Source organism: Cupressus sempervirens, chromosome 7 (assembly GCF_028749045.1).
Source record: "Cupressus sempervirens isolate cs-2001-9-10 chromosome 7, ASM2874904v1, whole genome shotgun sequence".
NCBI classification, from domain to species: domain Eukaryota; kingdom Viridiplantae; phylum Streptophyta; class Pinopsida; order Cupressales; family Cupressaceae; genus Cupressus; species Cupressus sempervirens.
In genome coordinates, this window is record NC_143124.1 from 506,511,107 (window position 1) to 506,526,546 (window position 15,440).

A 15,440-nucleotide genomic window follows, 5' to 3' on the forward strand; every position below is an offset into this window, starting at 1 on the left:
TTGGTGCAGTGAATATTTCCATTTACCTATCTTAGACATAACCATGTCTTCAACTTGCTTCTTCTATTTTGCAATTCTAGTTTCATACCTTGATGATTTGAAATTTTCCATGCTAGTTCCAGAATCAATTTCTTCTAGTTTCTCTTGAAATGTGGGTGGGGGCTATTTGAAAATAACATCTCCTGCTTCTTAACCCTGTTGGTCTGAATTTTTGCATAATAGGTTTCTATTGTCCAAGTAAAACAAAATTCATATTTGAATCCATTAATGGTGAGTAGGGTTCCTAGATAAGTCATATGTTGATAGCCTTTGAAAATTTTGTTAAAACCTTGTGTCCTGTTCTATTTAATTTTTTCCCTGGCGCGAAATGGTTAAAAAGTAGGAGGATAAGTGAATATTCTTTTCTCGCCTTTGTGAGTTTGTTGTTCAAATTCTTGTGAAAGAAGTTTTACCCACTGGCGGATCCTTTTGAATCTATGATCATTGTTAACTCACTATGGAAAAATGCTCGACTGATAAGTATAGCAAGTTAATGAGTCGATGACATGTGTCTATGATGTTGAAGGGTGAAATCTAGTGCCAAGAATTAATGTTAAGCATAAGGTAAATTTTGGCACATACTGTATCCCAGGCTTGTCAATTTTGAGAATAGCCACACGTGAAGAAAATTGTGAATGGTGTCACCGGTGTCCAAGTTTTTTCTAGCATTCACTAAGTCGCTATTGAAAAAATTCATGTGACTTTCTGGTGGCAATGTAGCGAATGTTCAAATTTTGCAAAAGGGAAATGTTCTCTCAAAAGACTGATATGACCATAGAAGTTCCCATGCCGCATTATAAATGTGCACAGCCACCTTCTTTGACACCAACATTTATTGGTGGGATTTTCAGTTAGTGTGTGTTTTTTTTTTTGCCACTGGAAATGAGAATCTATCAAAGGTCACTATAATTGCTAGCTAGAATAAACACTACTTTCTCGGTAGTGACTTAGCAAGGACCCGATCATTGGAAAACACGACGTTCTTTTATAATAGGAAGTGATTTTGAGGATCCCGAAGAAAATCTTGTGCAGACTTTGCTTTTATTTCTGCAAGTGGAGCCTTATGTCTCGATGTCTATCTACCAGGAGGTTGCTAGCTAGATTTTTAACGTTTTTGCCAGTAGCGATGTGGCAACCTTCCTAAAAATCATAAACAGGGCAAGGCCAAGAACGTGTGATGTCATTAATGGATAAAAAGGAGTACATGTGTGTGCCAGCCTGTTCAACCATCTCAGCTATGGACCCACTCCCCATGTACAAAGCACACAAAGAATTTTGATCATTGTATCAAACCAGGATCATAGGCCATTGTTAGCTCACTACAAAAAAATGCTTGAAAGTTAGGCATAGCGAGTTAGTGAGTGATGGCCCACCATTATTGCAATAAGTTGTTGTCCACAAGATCAACTATTAATCAACAGTGCTTGTTAAATTGCTATGAAAAGGTGCTCGAAAGATATCAATAGCAAGTTAACAAGCGAGGGACCCACCATTGTGTTCTTAAAAGTCGCTTTGAGTATCTGTCGTATGATCAAAGCAAGATTAGTGGTTAACATTAGCTCACTATGAAAAGGTGATCAAAAGATAAGTATAGCGAGTTAACAAGTTGATGACATGTGTCCTTATCATCTGTGGGCCCAGTTTGAAATGCCAGCTTGTAAAGAAACATATAGATGGAGGTAGTTTATTAGTTTGACTGCTAGTGTGCTAAAAGGAATATTAAGTCAGCCTAGTTTTCATTCCTTAATCATATGATTTCAACAGATCAACAGCACAGGTTTAAATGCTAAAGGTGGTGGCACTCTGCACATTAATAAGATGTGAAAAATTTTGCATGTGAAGTTAATAACAGAGTATAACAGGGAAGATTTTCCAAGTTTTACCTTGCACGAATAAAGATTTTGAAATCTTTTCTGAATAAAGATAATTACTGCAAGGATCAAGATAAATCTAGCATGAGTGTGAAGCGATAGGTTCAAAGATAAATTGTAGAGTTACGAAGAGCAAAAAACTCCAAGTAAGTTCTCATGCCAAAGGTTTCGAAAAAAAATAGTCTTGTATGGTTTAATCAAATGATGGTTCTAAAGAGTTCATTAGATCCTGGGTTGTGGATAGTAGAGGGATTACTAGTTAAAAATACTTGGGCCTAGGATTGTAATATCCTGCATACTAGTTCAAACTAGTTTGCAAAAAAGAAGTGTTTGTCCCATGTAGAAGTATATGAATTTTTGATAGAGGAAAGCTAGTAATCTTGAGTGTTTTCTTAAAGTTTCATCTCTTTGAAACTATGGTAAGATGTCATAGTCAAGTAACGAAGGTTTTGAAAAGGATAATGAATGAACTTGGTAAAATAATAGCCCTCTCAGCGATAACATCGTCCTTTAAACAAATTTTCAAGATATCATAGCCTGATGCCAGGGTAACAGAAATGTGTGGGATCTTGTGCATAGTTTTTGAGGAAGGTGAAAAAGATTTCATACTCATGGGTATGGTCAGTCTCACTTTTTGTTAGCATGCACCTTTTTTGTGTCAGTGGATGGAAAATTTTGGTCAAAAGGTGGTTAAGAAAGCAGATGTGGCTGGGAATCAGAAGTTACCCATTTTGTTATATTTGACAACCACACTATCTCCCTACTCAAGGGTTGCACATTAAGTAATTTTTCCATTATTTCTAAAGCCTGGCATGATCAATGAAGAGTGGGAAGTAAAGATGAATTTCACAAAGTAGTTATCTTGACAAAATCCACGGGTCGAGGATAGAATGCAATCATCAGATTAGATTTTGTCAAGGACAAGCTTAGCAGTTACATATATGACAGAATCACTGTTGGAGCAAAATCAACAAAAGGAGGTGATAGACAGAAGCCCGCAAGAGAATGTGTGATTGGCATAACTTCATGTTAGTCATTTTATTTTTGATAGATGTATGTGTTTTCCTCTTGTAAGGACATCTGTCAGTCACATTGTCCTTTGCTTGTTGCAACTCACACCTATATAAGTGAGTTTTCAAGGCAATGTGATGGTCCAAATTCTATTTTTCTAAGTGATATGCTTAGTCTATTTTTGGTCCATTGTATTGAGTAAAAATTGGTGGTGTATTTTCTCTGTTAGATCTTGAGAATGCATGAATATAGAATGATAAGTGTTTCTTTTTGAAGGTCATTATGAGTCTACTGTAAATTGTATACAATTTTCAAGGAAAATGAATACAAATTATGAACTATCCCCATATCTTTTCTTTATGAACTTTGTCTCCTTTTGATTATTTGGTTATCTTGATGTTGTATAAGTAAAGGCTTGTGCAATTGAATGCAATCTAGTTAGGTTGTATATCTATTTATAACTGTTGCTAATTCAATGGGTTAAATAAAAGCACTGATGAATATGATAAGATTGCTGTAGTAGGGGAAAGGATTTTGAATGATGAGTTCTGAGAAGAATTGCTGATGAAATTTGTTGTAAGGTAACAAATTAGATGTAAAAATTTTTAGTAGACTCTGAGCCCCAATGGATTAGGCACTGATCAAATTTGATCCAGCTAAAAGAGAAATATGTCACAAATGGTTGTCAAAAGTGCATAATTAAATCAATTTTACTTTTATTTCTTGTAGATCTTAAAAGTTGGCCAGTACTTGTCTGCATGGAATATTTTAGCTTCAGTTAGCCACTTTTGCTGAGAACACCTATAGATCTATAAAAGATTTTTTGGCCATATCGGTTATATGGGATGTGTTTATCAAGTTATCAAGAATTGTGTATGTATTTGAGGATTTGAGATGAGAATTAGAATGAAACTAAAAATAATTCTCATACAATTTTCCCAGTCTTGAATCATCCCTGGGTATACCCACCCTGGTTTTATAGAGCCAGAAGAGTAGAAAACCACCCTTGGTTTTTTTGAAGTTGGGCCCAAATAATTTGCACATGCAATTGTTAATAAGAATTGGCTAGTCTTTAGATTGTGTGAGTACTGTCATCTTGGTATTAAGTATTTTGTTGTTTAGTAGTTTTAAAACACCAAAAAAATGGTGACTCTACTGGGGAATGATAGTGAAGTAAATCACTATTAAAAGGACAAGAGTCTCTAGTATATAAGTTGAATATTTTAGTCCTACTCTCAGTTGGGTTTGGCCCATCCAAGTCACCAACAAAATGGTGACTCTGCTAGGGACTGTATTGAATCTATGTGAAAGACAAACCTTGAGAATTTGAAAGGAGATTCAATACACTAGGAGAGGGGCATGAAAATTTTAAAACAATAAGTTCTCTTATGTGTTTTTCCAGATTTCTTACTTCAACTTCATGCACCCCAGTATGTTTTATCCAGTTGCAGTAGTATTCTTCAAGATTGAATGTAGATTGTGTTGTCATTAAATATTATTTTCAATCAATTCAGTTGATTGTGGTTTTCAAAATACTGCTATAAGATCAGAGTCATAATTGTTGAATAAAGGTTTCTCTCTTCTAAGTGTTTTAAAGATTTGCAATTTTTTACAAAGTTGACAATTCAGTTTATATCCATAGTGTTATGAATCATGTTTAAAATCTTTCTCACAAAAGTGAGTGGCAACTCTGTCTAAAGGATCTCTGAACCATTGTAGATTGGTGATGTATAAATTGTTTTCAAGATTTTTTAGTTGAATCAGACAAATCTGAAAATTGTATTTGAAATTTTTAAATAGAAGAGAGAGTATATAAGTTTCTGACTAGTAAGTCTTGAAGTGTTGTTTGATGTGTTGTTATTAGAATTTGTAATGATAAAAATGTGAATCATTGTTGTGATTTCATTTCTCTCCTCAAGGAGATGGCGAATCTGTAAGGTTATGATCAGTGGTGTAAATATTTTAGAATAGCACCAAGCCAATCAGCAGATCAGTGTTCTTATACAACAACACTAAAGGTATTCTCATTTTCATGAAATTTCTTTTCATGAAAATTGATTGTGAAAAGTATTCTCCATCAAGAAAATTTTAGCACTAAGGGGAGGAGAATAGTCTAAAAGGGTTTCATATACTTCATTGGATCAAGTCTCTATTGTTGTTTTAAAGTTTATGAAGTGTATAGTTCGAAGTAGTTCATGGATAGAAGGGGATAGATTTCCTACAAGTTATAAATCAGAATTTATTATGGGTGAATGAGTTTCAAATTTGTTAAGAATGTCAAGATTCAGCTCACCTAGGATGTAGCCAGTTAATGAAATTCATAGATCCATCTCTACCAAGTGGTATATGCCATTATGTTTTAATGGTATTCATGGTTTCCCGAATGTCATTCCTAGTGATGTTAGAAAAAGTTTGCCTAAGTTTAATTGGAACCATCTTGTTCCAGCCAGTCATCATATAGAATTGTTTGCTAATTTGATGGGTGACTATGAGATTTCTCATGAGGATGTGCACATGAAGTTATTTGTTCAAACCTTAGAAGGTGATGCTAGAGACTGGTTTTCTTTTCTACCAGTGTGTTCTATTTCATCCTGGGGTGAATTGCATTCTGCCTTCATGGAGAAATTTGGAGAAAGGGTAAGCATATATGATTCATATGACAAGTTCTTAAAGATTCATATTTAGAGTGATGAACTTGTCTCTCAATTTAACATCAAATTTGCAAGAGTTTTGAATGAAATCCCTGAGAACTATAGACGTGATGACCAAATGTGTTTAGCAGTGTATTTTGATGCATTTGACAAGAAAATGAATTATCTATTAAGGGATAAAGAACCACAGACATTATATCAGGCTTTTGTGACCGCTAGGGATATTGAAAATAATTTGAGGTACAGATTGACTAAAGGTCATTTTTCTATGTATGAGTGTCGGCATAATGTATTTGAAAGAAAGGATGAATGTGGTGTTGGTGCTTCAGTTTCAAATAATCATATCAATACCCTTACTATAGGTTTTAATCAAATGGAGAATTTAGATCAGAATATGTATGTAGGCAAGGTTAGCCTAGTTACAAATGACAACACACTTATTCATGATGCTACAGTAGTAGGATGTATCTTAGACTTTGAAAGGGTTCAACAATGTGTTGATAGTGTAGATCAAGAATTAGTTACATTAGCAAGTTCTTATGATGTTGAGTGTATACATGATTTTATTGCTAATGAAGCTGCAGCACCTAGATCTCATTTTTGTGCAAGTAAGGAAGCTAAGAGCTATCTCCATGATCACGAGTTTGATATTGCTGATCTGACATGCCATGGAAAGGAGATACACAATGAAGAATATGAATCACACTTATCTCAGTTACAGTCAGAAGAATAGAGTTCACATGTTTCTAATGCCTCGGCAGTAGATGGTAATATAGATTCACTTGATCAATTAAATAGGCAAGAAATGATTTATCTTTTTCATAGAGTGCATCATGTTGAGAATGTTATTAAACCTAAATTTGAAAGACAATCACATCAATGTGAGTATGAGGAAGCTAAAAGTCATGTTTCAACTTGTTATAATAAAGTTGCTGACCTAGTGTATTATGGAGAGGCATTATGTGAAGACAATGATGAGAGAGGTTACTCGAGTCAAGAAGAGGAAAGTTCTAATATTTTTTCATCGTCATGTGAATCAGATACAAATTGGGAGGAAGAAAGAAATGGTAGAAGTGATTACTCTTTGGTCAGTAAAGGTATGAATCCTTCTTTTGAATCTAAAAAGGAAAGTGCATATCAGTTTTTGTGTTACACAAATTAGTCAGCAAATGAAAAATATGAAAGTGATTTATCCACAAAGTGTGAAGATAAAGAGATGGTGAAGTCAGTTGATGCTAATAAATTTGAATATGAAGATTTTAGGGAAGAGTTGTCAAATTCTTTTATATCAGACAATAAAGATTGAGCATATAGTGGGATGTTTAGGAATGAATCAGGGTCTATTTGTAATTGTCATTCTAAACAAGATAATGAAGAGGATGAAATTATGGACACTATATATTTGGTAGAGGAAATAGAAAGGGAGTTTTCATATAGTTCTGACCTTTCTTCATACAATGAAATCTTCCATGAAGATAAAATGGGTAGTGAATTCAAAGTATATGATAACACTTTATATGATGATGCTTGTGAGGATGAGCAACTCATGTTTTGTCCTAGTGTGCAAAAGGAATCAATGCATGGAATCATTAACCCTTGGTTTGAAGAAGACATGGAAAGTTCAGATTTAGCTGAGAATGAGTTTAACGATGATACATTGTCTTACTATTGTGAGAGATCAGATTGTTCTACTTCTGGATATGATGGTGAAAGTGTTGATGAGATTGCATCTTATGAAATTGGTAACAAGGTGTTTTATGAAGGTGTTGTTGAAAATCAGCATGCACCTTTTAATGAATTTTATGATAAATATTCTAATAAGATGACTAACCCACTTGATAATCTTAGAGAATCATTTGAAGATCTTGGATTAGTTTCATTTTCTGACATTGATGATATGTATGAGTACCAGTCAGATTGTTCTTCAGAGTACCATCAGGATATGCACATGGATACACAATTTGAAGGTATGAGTGATCCTTTTCCTCATGAAGTTGAATATGAAACTTTCATATTTGAGATTGACAACATGCATAAGTCATTAAATAAAGAGTATTCTTAGTTTGGTATGTTTAAGAGTGCTGATCAGAACCTTTACAATGAGCAAGTGATTGCAAGTGAATTTAGTTGTTATATGCATTATAAAGGTGAAGTTGTAGTTTCATTTTTATCAAGAAAGTTGATTCATGATACCAACCTGATTGATGAAATTGATGAGAGAAATATTTTTAGTTTACCTCATGCATGTTCATATGAGAATCAAATCTATGATAGAGGTAAAAATTTTTATTGAATTTTGGTGGCATGGGGCCATCGTTTATACATAACCTTAGTGTTAGCTTCTTGCTTTTCATGAAGCCATCCAAGAAGAAAATTTTGGGAGTCTGTATGTGGTCTACTTATCCCCAAAATTCTGAGCCCTCACTTGAATCTAGAGCATTTAATGTCCCCAAATAGAGCCATTGTTGGTCTGAATTTTTGTATAATAGGTTTTTGTTGTCCAAGTAAAACAAAATTCAAATTCCAATCCATTAATGGTGAGTAGGGTTCCTAGATAAGTCATATGTTGATAGCCTTTGAAAATTTTGTTAAAACCCTGTGTCCCATTCTATTTAATTTTTTCCCTAGCGTGAAATGTTTAAAAAGTAGGAGGATAAGCGAATATTCTTTTCTCGCCCATGTGAGTTTGTTGTTCAAATCCTTGTCAAATAAGTTTTACCCACCAATGGATCCTTTTGAATCTATGGTCATTGTTAACTCACTATGGAAAAATGCTTGACTGATAAGTATAGCAAGTTAACGAGTCGATGACATGTGTCTATGATGCTAAAGGGTGAAATTTGGCACCGAGAATTAATGTTAAGCATAAGGTAAATTTTGGCACATACTGTATCCCAGGCTTGTCAGTTTTGAGAATAGCCGCACGTGAAAAAAAATGTGAATGGTGTCATCAACGTCCAAGTTTTTTTATGGCATTCTCAAAGTCACTATTGAAAAAATTCATGCGTCTTGTCAGTGGTGACGTAACGAATGCCTGAATTTTGCAAAAGGGCAGTGTTCTCTCAAAAGACTGATATGACCATGGAAGTTCCCACACCGCATTATAAATGTGCATGACCACCTTCTCTGCCACCAGCATTTATTGGTGAGATTTTCAGTCAGTGTGTGTTTTATTTTCTATCACCGAAAATGAGAATCTGTCAAAGGTCACTATAATTGCTAGCCAGAATAAACACTACTTTCCCAGTAGCGACTTAGCGAGGACTTGATCATTGGAAAAAACAACATTCTTTTATAATAGGAAGTGATTTTGAGGATCTCAAAGAAAATCTTGTGTAGACTTTGCTTTTATTTCTGCAAGTGGAGCTTTATGTCGCGGTGTTTGTCTACCAGGAGGTTGCTAGCCGAATTTTTAATGTTTTTACCGGTAGTGATGTGGTGACCCGCCTGAAAATCATAAACGCGGCAAGGCCAAGAACATGTGATGTCATTAATAGATAAAAAGGAGTACATGTGTGTGCTAGCATATTCATCCATCTTAGTGATAGATGTATATGGACCCACTCCCCATGTATGAAGCATACAAAGAATTCTGATCATTGGATCAAACCAGGATCAAAGGCCATTGTTAGCTTACTATGGAAAAATTCTTGAAAGTTAGGCATTGCGAGTTAGTGAGTAATGATCCACCACCGTTGCAATAAGTTGCAATCCACAAGATCAAGTATTAATCAATGGTTCTCATTAACTCACTGTGAAAAGGTGCTTGATAGATAAGTATAGCAAGTTAACAAGCGAGGGACCCACCATTGTGTTCTTAAAAGTTTCTTTGAGTATTTGCAATAAGATCAAAGAAAGATCAATAGTTAACGTTAGCTCACTATGAAAAGGTGCTTGAAAGATAAGTATAGTGAGTTAACAAGTCGATGACACGTGTCCTTGTCATCTGTGAGCCCAGTTTGAAATGCCAGCTTTGAAAGAAAGATATGGATGGAGGTAGTTTATTGCTTTGACTGTCAGCATGCTAAAAGGAATATTAAGTCAGCCTAGTTTTCATTCCTTAATCGTATGATTTCAAAGGATCGACAGTGCAGGTTTAAATGCTAAAGGTGGTGGCACTCTACACATTAATAAGATGTGAAAAGTTTTTCCTGTGAAGTTAATAATAGAGTATAATAGGCAAGATTTTCCCAATTTTACCTTGCACAAGTGTGGAGCGATTGGTTCAAAGATATATTGCAAAGTTATGAAGAGAAAAAAACTCCAAGTAAGTTCTCATGCCATAGTTTCTGAAAACAATTTAGTCTTGTATGGTTTAATCAAAGGATGGTTCTAAAGAGTTCATTAGATCTTGGGTTGTGGATAGCAGAGGGATTAGTAGTTAAAAATACTTGGGCCTAGGATTGTAATATCCCACGTACTAGTTCAAACTGGTTTGAACAAAAGAAGTGTTTTGTCCCCTGTAGAAGTATATGGAATTTTGATAGAGGAAAACTAGTAATCCTGAGTGTTTTCTTAAAGTTTCATCTCTTTGAAACTATGGTAAGATGTCATAGTCAAGTAACCAAGGTTTTGAGAAGGATAATCAATGAACCTGATAAGATAATAGCCCTCTTAATGGTAACATCATCATTTAAACAAATTTTCAAGATATCATAGCCTGATGCTAGGGTAATAGAAATGTGTGGGATCCCGTGCATAGTTTTTAGGAAAGTGAAGAAGATTTCATACTCACAGGTATGGTCATTCTCGCTTTTTATTAGCATGCACCTTTTTTGTGTCAGTGGATGGAAATTTTTTGTCAAAAGGTGGTTAAGAAAGCAGACATGGTTGGGAATCATAAGTTACCCATTTTTTTATATTTGATAGCCACACTATCTCCCTGCTCAAGGGTTGCACACTAAGTAATTTTTCCATTATTTCTGAAGCCTGTAATGATCAGTGAAGAGTGGGAAGTAAAGATAAATTTCACAAAGTAGTTATCTTGAGAAAACCCATGGGTTGAGGATAGAATGCAATTAACAGAATAGATTTTGTCAGGGACAAGCTTACTTGTTACATATACAATAGAATCACCATTGGAGCAAAATCAACAAAAGGAGGTGATAGTCAGAAGCTCGCAAGAGAATGTGGGATTGGCATAACTTCCTATTATTCATTTTCTTTTTGACAGATGTATGCATTTTCCTCTTGTAAGGACATCTATCAGTCACATTTCCCTTTGCTTGTTGCAACTCACACCAATATAAGTGATTTTTCAAGGCAATGTGATGGTCCGAATTCTATTTTTCTAAGTGATATGCTTAGTCTGTTTTTGGTCCATTATATTGAGTAAAAATTGGTGGTGAATTTTCTCTGTCAGATCTTGAGAATACATGAATATAGAATGATAAGTGTTTCTTTTTGAAGGTCATAATGAGTTTACTGTAAATTGTATATAATTTTCAAGGAAAATGAATACAAATTATGAACTGTCCCCATATCTTTTCTTTCTAAACTTTGTCTCCTTTTGATTATTTGGTTATCTTGATGTTGTATAAGTAAAGGTGTGTGCAATTGAATGCAATCCAGTTAGGTTGTATATCTGTTTATCACTGTTGTTAATTAAATGGGTTAAATAAAAGCTCTGATGAATATGATAAGATTGTTGTAGTAGGGGAAAGGATTTTGAATGATGAGTTCTGAGAAGAATTGCTGATGAAATTTGTTGTAAGGTAACAAATTAGATGTAAAAATTTGTAGTAGACTCTGAGCCCCAATGGATTAGGCACTGATCAAATTTGATCCAGCTAAAAGAGAAATATGTCACAAATGGTTGTCAAAAATGCATAATTAGATCAATTTTACTTTTATTTCCTGTAGATCTTAAAAGTTGGCCAGTACTTGTCTGCATGGAATATTTTAGCTTCAGTTAGCCACTTTTGCTGAGAACACCTATAGATCTATAGAAGAATTTTTGGCCATATCTGTTATATGGGATGTTTTTATCAAGTTATCAAGAATTGTGTATGTATTTGAGGATTTGAGATGAGAATCAGAATGAAACTAAAAATAATTCTCATACAGTTTTGCCAGTCTTGAATCATCCCTAGGTATACCCACCCTGGTTTTATAGAGCCAGAAGAGTAGAAAACCACCCTTGGTTTTGTTGAAGTTGGGCCCAAATGCTTTGCACATGCAATTGTTAATAAGAATTGGCTAGTCTTTAGATTGTGAAAGTACTGTCATCTTAGTATTAAGCATTTTGTTTGATAGTATTTTTAAAACACCAACATACCCAATTTTAGTTTCCTTTTAGATGCTCTTCTTGTAAACACTGTAATTGATGACTTGGCAGGTTTGGTTATAATAAACTTACCTTTCTTCTTGACTGGCTCTTCTTCTTCAAATTTTGCCTCATCTTCTACATCATCTTCTTCTATATCATCTCCTTTACCTTATGTCAATAGGAGAGTAGAGTTGGTTTGTTTCAATTTAGCTATCATCTTTTTACCTTTGCTAATAGCCTAAGGAAGTTTTATCTCTAATTCAATTCTGGCTTTAGCTTCATCATATGTTCCAAAATATGCAGCCTTTGGATCTACAAGTTCATTTAAAATTTCTTTAATAATATCCTTGGTGTCATCAATATTGACCTCATAACCTAGAGGCTTCACACATACAATTCTTGATTTTTCTTCTTGTATATACACTTTGTTACAATCTACCATAAAACAAATATCATCCTTGTAGTCTTCTACAATTTTCTTTGGTATTCTGATTTTGTTATTCATCTTATCCTTGAATGCATAAAAAATATTTCTCCATGATACTAACATGATTTTCACCCATTTCTACTCTATACTCATTGATTTGATAAAGAATAGGTACATCTTTCCTCCATACAACTATACCTTTTGAGGGAAAAACTTTTGTACAAAGAAAAATAAAAAGGATAAAAGTGAACCAAACTTACAAGGGTTATTCTTTGAAGTTCTGATGCTTTCCATGTTTTTATTGAAATGGTTCAACATCAACTAGGCAAGGTCAAAGGACATATTGTTCTTGACCACTTTGAAAGCAAGATCCCTAGCTTCACATTATACACTGTTGAGGAGTTGACTAGAGTTATATATCTTGTGTTTAATTACATGAATTCCAAATTTTAGCTCCATATGAGTAACACTACTAATTTCCATAACTCTTTCGTCCCATTTAGCAAGGGTTTTCTTCTCTAGTTCTACCTGACTTAGGATTTTGGTGGTTTTTCCTTGGCCAACATTAGAAGACCTATGATCTGATGAATCATTTTCTTTGTTATAGTAATAGGCTACTTCAATCATAACTTACCATTGTGCATACATCTAAGGATAAACCTTATCCATTTTATCTAATAATCTTGGGGCATGTGTGGAATGTCAGTTAAACCTTTAGATTCTAGGTGTTGATAATCTGATTTTAATACACTATTCACACACAAATTCTCCAAAGTTTGATCCATTTCTAAGGTTCCTATATCTTGAATAGAATATCAAAAATTTGAGTGAATATCATTTACTAGAAGTACCTTGGATGGAATTTGAGACTAAGTTCTGGTTGCATCAAGACTTTCCGCAATAGTTGAACTTAACTTGAAATCTAGTGCTTTCCATTGAACTCCTCAAACTAACATCTTAGACCCTTTTTTGTCTTGTTTTTGGAGGATACCATCACTCAGTAGGGTTTTTCGAAACATAGATAACTTCAATAATAATTTTCATTGATTACTCTGATGCACAAAAATTGCTCTTTACAAATAGCTCTTGAAAATTTATGGTGACAAATGAAATTGATTTTGCCCTTTTTTATTATCAAATGTTACCTTCCAATTGACATAAATTCTTGGTATGACTACTTGGTCAATGAAAAACTATCTTCCACTTATCTTGAATTAATTGCTCGGTAGGAACATTGATGACTCAGTGTGTACAAAACAACTTAGTTACTCCCAACCTTGCTTGGTAGAGTCTTGCAACCCAACCTAGCTCAATAATGTCTAGAATTTCCTTAGATATGTGGTGATCCCTTTGCATCTTGAATGTTGATATGGATCTTTCCTTCAAGCTAATTGGAATTGATGTAAGATGTCTTCTTTAGAATCTTGGTTCCATTTGTCATTGTGGTAGATCAAGTAGAAATGCTTGAGTCACCCAATTCTTGAGTGACATGTGCTTCATTGCTTGGACTTGCATTCTTAGAAGATTTTGGAATCCACTACTATCTCGTCTACTTTCTAATGTTGTTAGCCTTGGCTTTCTTTTCATCTTCAATTCTTCTAGTGTTCATACAATTCTTGACAAGATGACCAAGTTTTATACAAATGAAACACCTTCTAGTGGTGTCTCTTGTCCTCATGTGATGTTTTACATAGTTTATTCCAATATGTCAAAATTCTCCATAGTAATGACATATGTATTAAGTGTTTTAGTCCCACCCAAATATAGCTTTTACAATCTTTTCTACTGGATTCAATATCTCAGTTTTACATTCAAAAGATTTCTTCCCATATTTCTTGCATTTGTCACATTTGTCTTCAAATTTAAATTTTTCTTTGCATTAATTAGCTCTATGACCATGCTTATTGAAATTGTAACATTTTCCATTGAATTTAGCTTTACCATTGCTCCAACATTTGTTTGATGAATGACCTAGCTTACCATAGTGACTATAAGTAGGTTTTTTATTCTTTTGAGCTCCTTGCTTGGATGATTCACCTTCTTCTGCATATCTAGTTCCTGCTTTTCCCTTCTGTCTGTATTAGATTTTCTCATTTAATTGATCCATGTCTGCTTGAGATTCCATCATCCTCTCATTGGTTTGCCTTTTAGTGTTTAGATCATTCTATAACCTTTCATTTTCTAATCTTAGATTCATGAGTTCTTCATTTGCATTAGTAAGTTGATCAATGAAGTCTTCCTGTTGAAGATATAGATGTTGAATTTCATTATTCTTTCCTTCTAACTCTTCTTTTATCTTGTTTTACTCTTCCATGAATTCAATCTTACTGACTGAATTTCTTGTACTCTTTTAAGATTTCTTATTTCTTCCTAAAGTGTACCATTCTTCTCTAATAGTTCTATGATTGCTTCATTTGCTTCATCTAAATTAATTTTTGAATGGATGTCTTCAATTCTTTCTTCAATGTAGAGTTTTTCATTCATCTGCACTAAAAGATCTTTTCTTCTTTTCAAGGATTGAGAGAGTTGCTCATTTTCTTTCTTAAGTTACCCAATATCCAATTCCAAATCTAGCTTTTCATTGTCAATAGTGTTATCAAGTCTGAATACCTCCATTGCCTCTGATCTTTGCTCAAGCTATTAAAGTTTTTCTCTAAGAACCACAAAACTTTGAGACCAATTGCTAGAAATATGAAATAGGATAAGTTACTAAGAGGGGAGGGGTGAATCAGTAACTTATAAAACTTAATCTTAATTTACCAATTAATCCTTTATGCATATTCCTATCTAATTACATGCATGAAAAATTGAATGCATTAAAAAATTCATAACACTTTGACACACAATATGGTAACCTAGAAACCTTCCAAATAGAAAATAAAATTGGGGTGGGGATAATACCCACAAGCTTTAGTACTACAGTATAAACTTGGCCTATTAAGGCTTACAATGATCACTTCTAATGATCAGCCCTATTAGGAGCAATAAGGACTATTAGGTCCACCTTGCAAAAGGATTTACAAACATATAGTGAAGTATGCACTTAGTAAAGAGATTTCAAAAAGACTATTAAGTCTACCTTGTGAAAGGATTTAACTATTCCACTTGTTAGGATGAACCAGTGGTTGATGTCTTCTGCAACTTGGTTTTTTGAATGAGATCCCTTTGAGTGT

The 15,440-nt window shown here is 34.0% G+C and overlaps 1 pseudogene; it reads left to right on the top strand.

Annotated features, from left to right (window-relative positions):
* The first annotated feature begins 7,052 nt into the window (after nt 1-7,052).
* Nucleotides 7,053-15,440, top strand: part of LOC149547749 (2-succinylbenzoate--CoA ligase, chloroplastic/peroxisomal-like) — a 36,033-nt pseudogene continuing 27,645 nt past the window's right edge.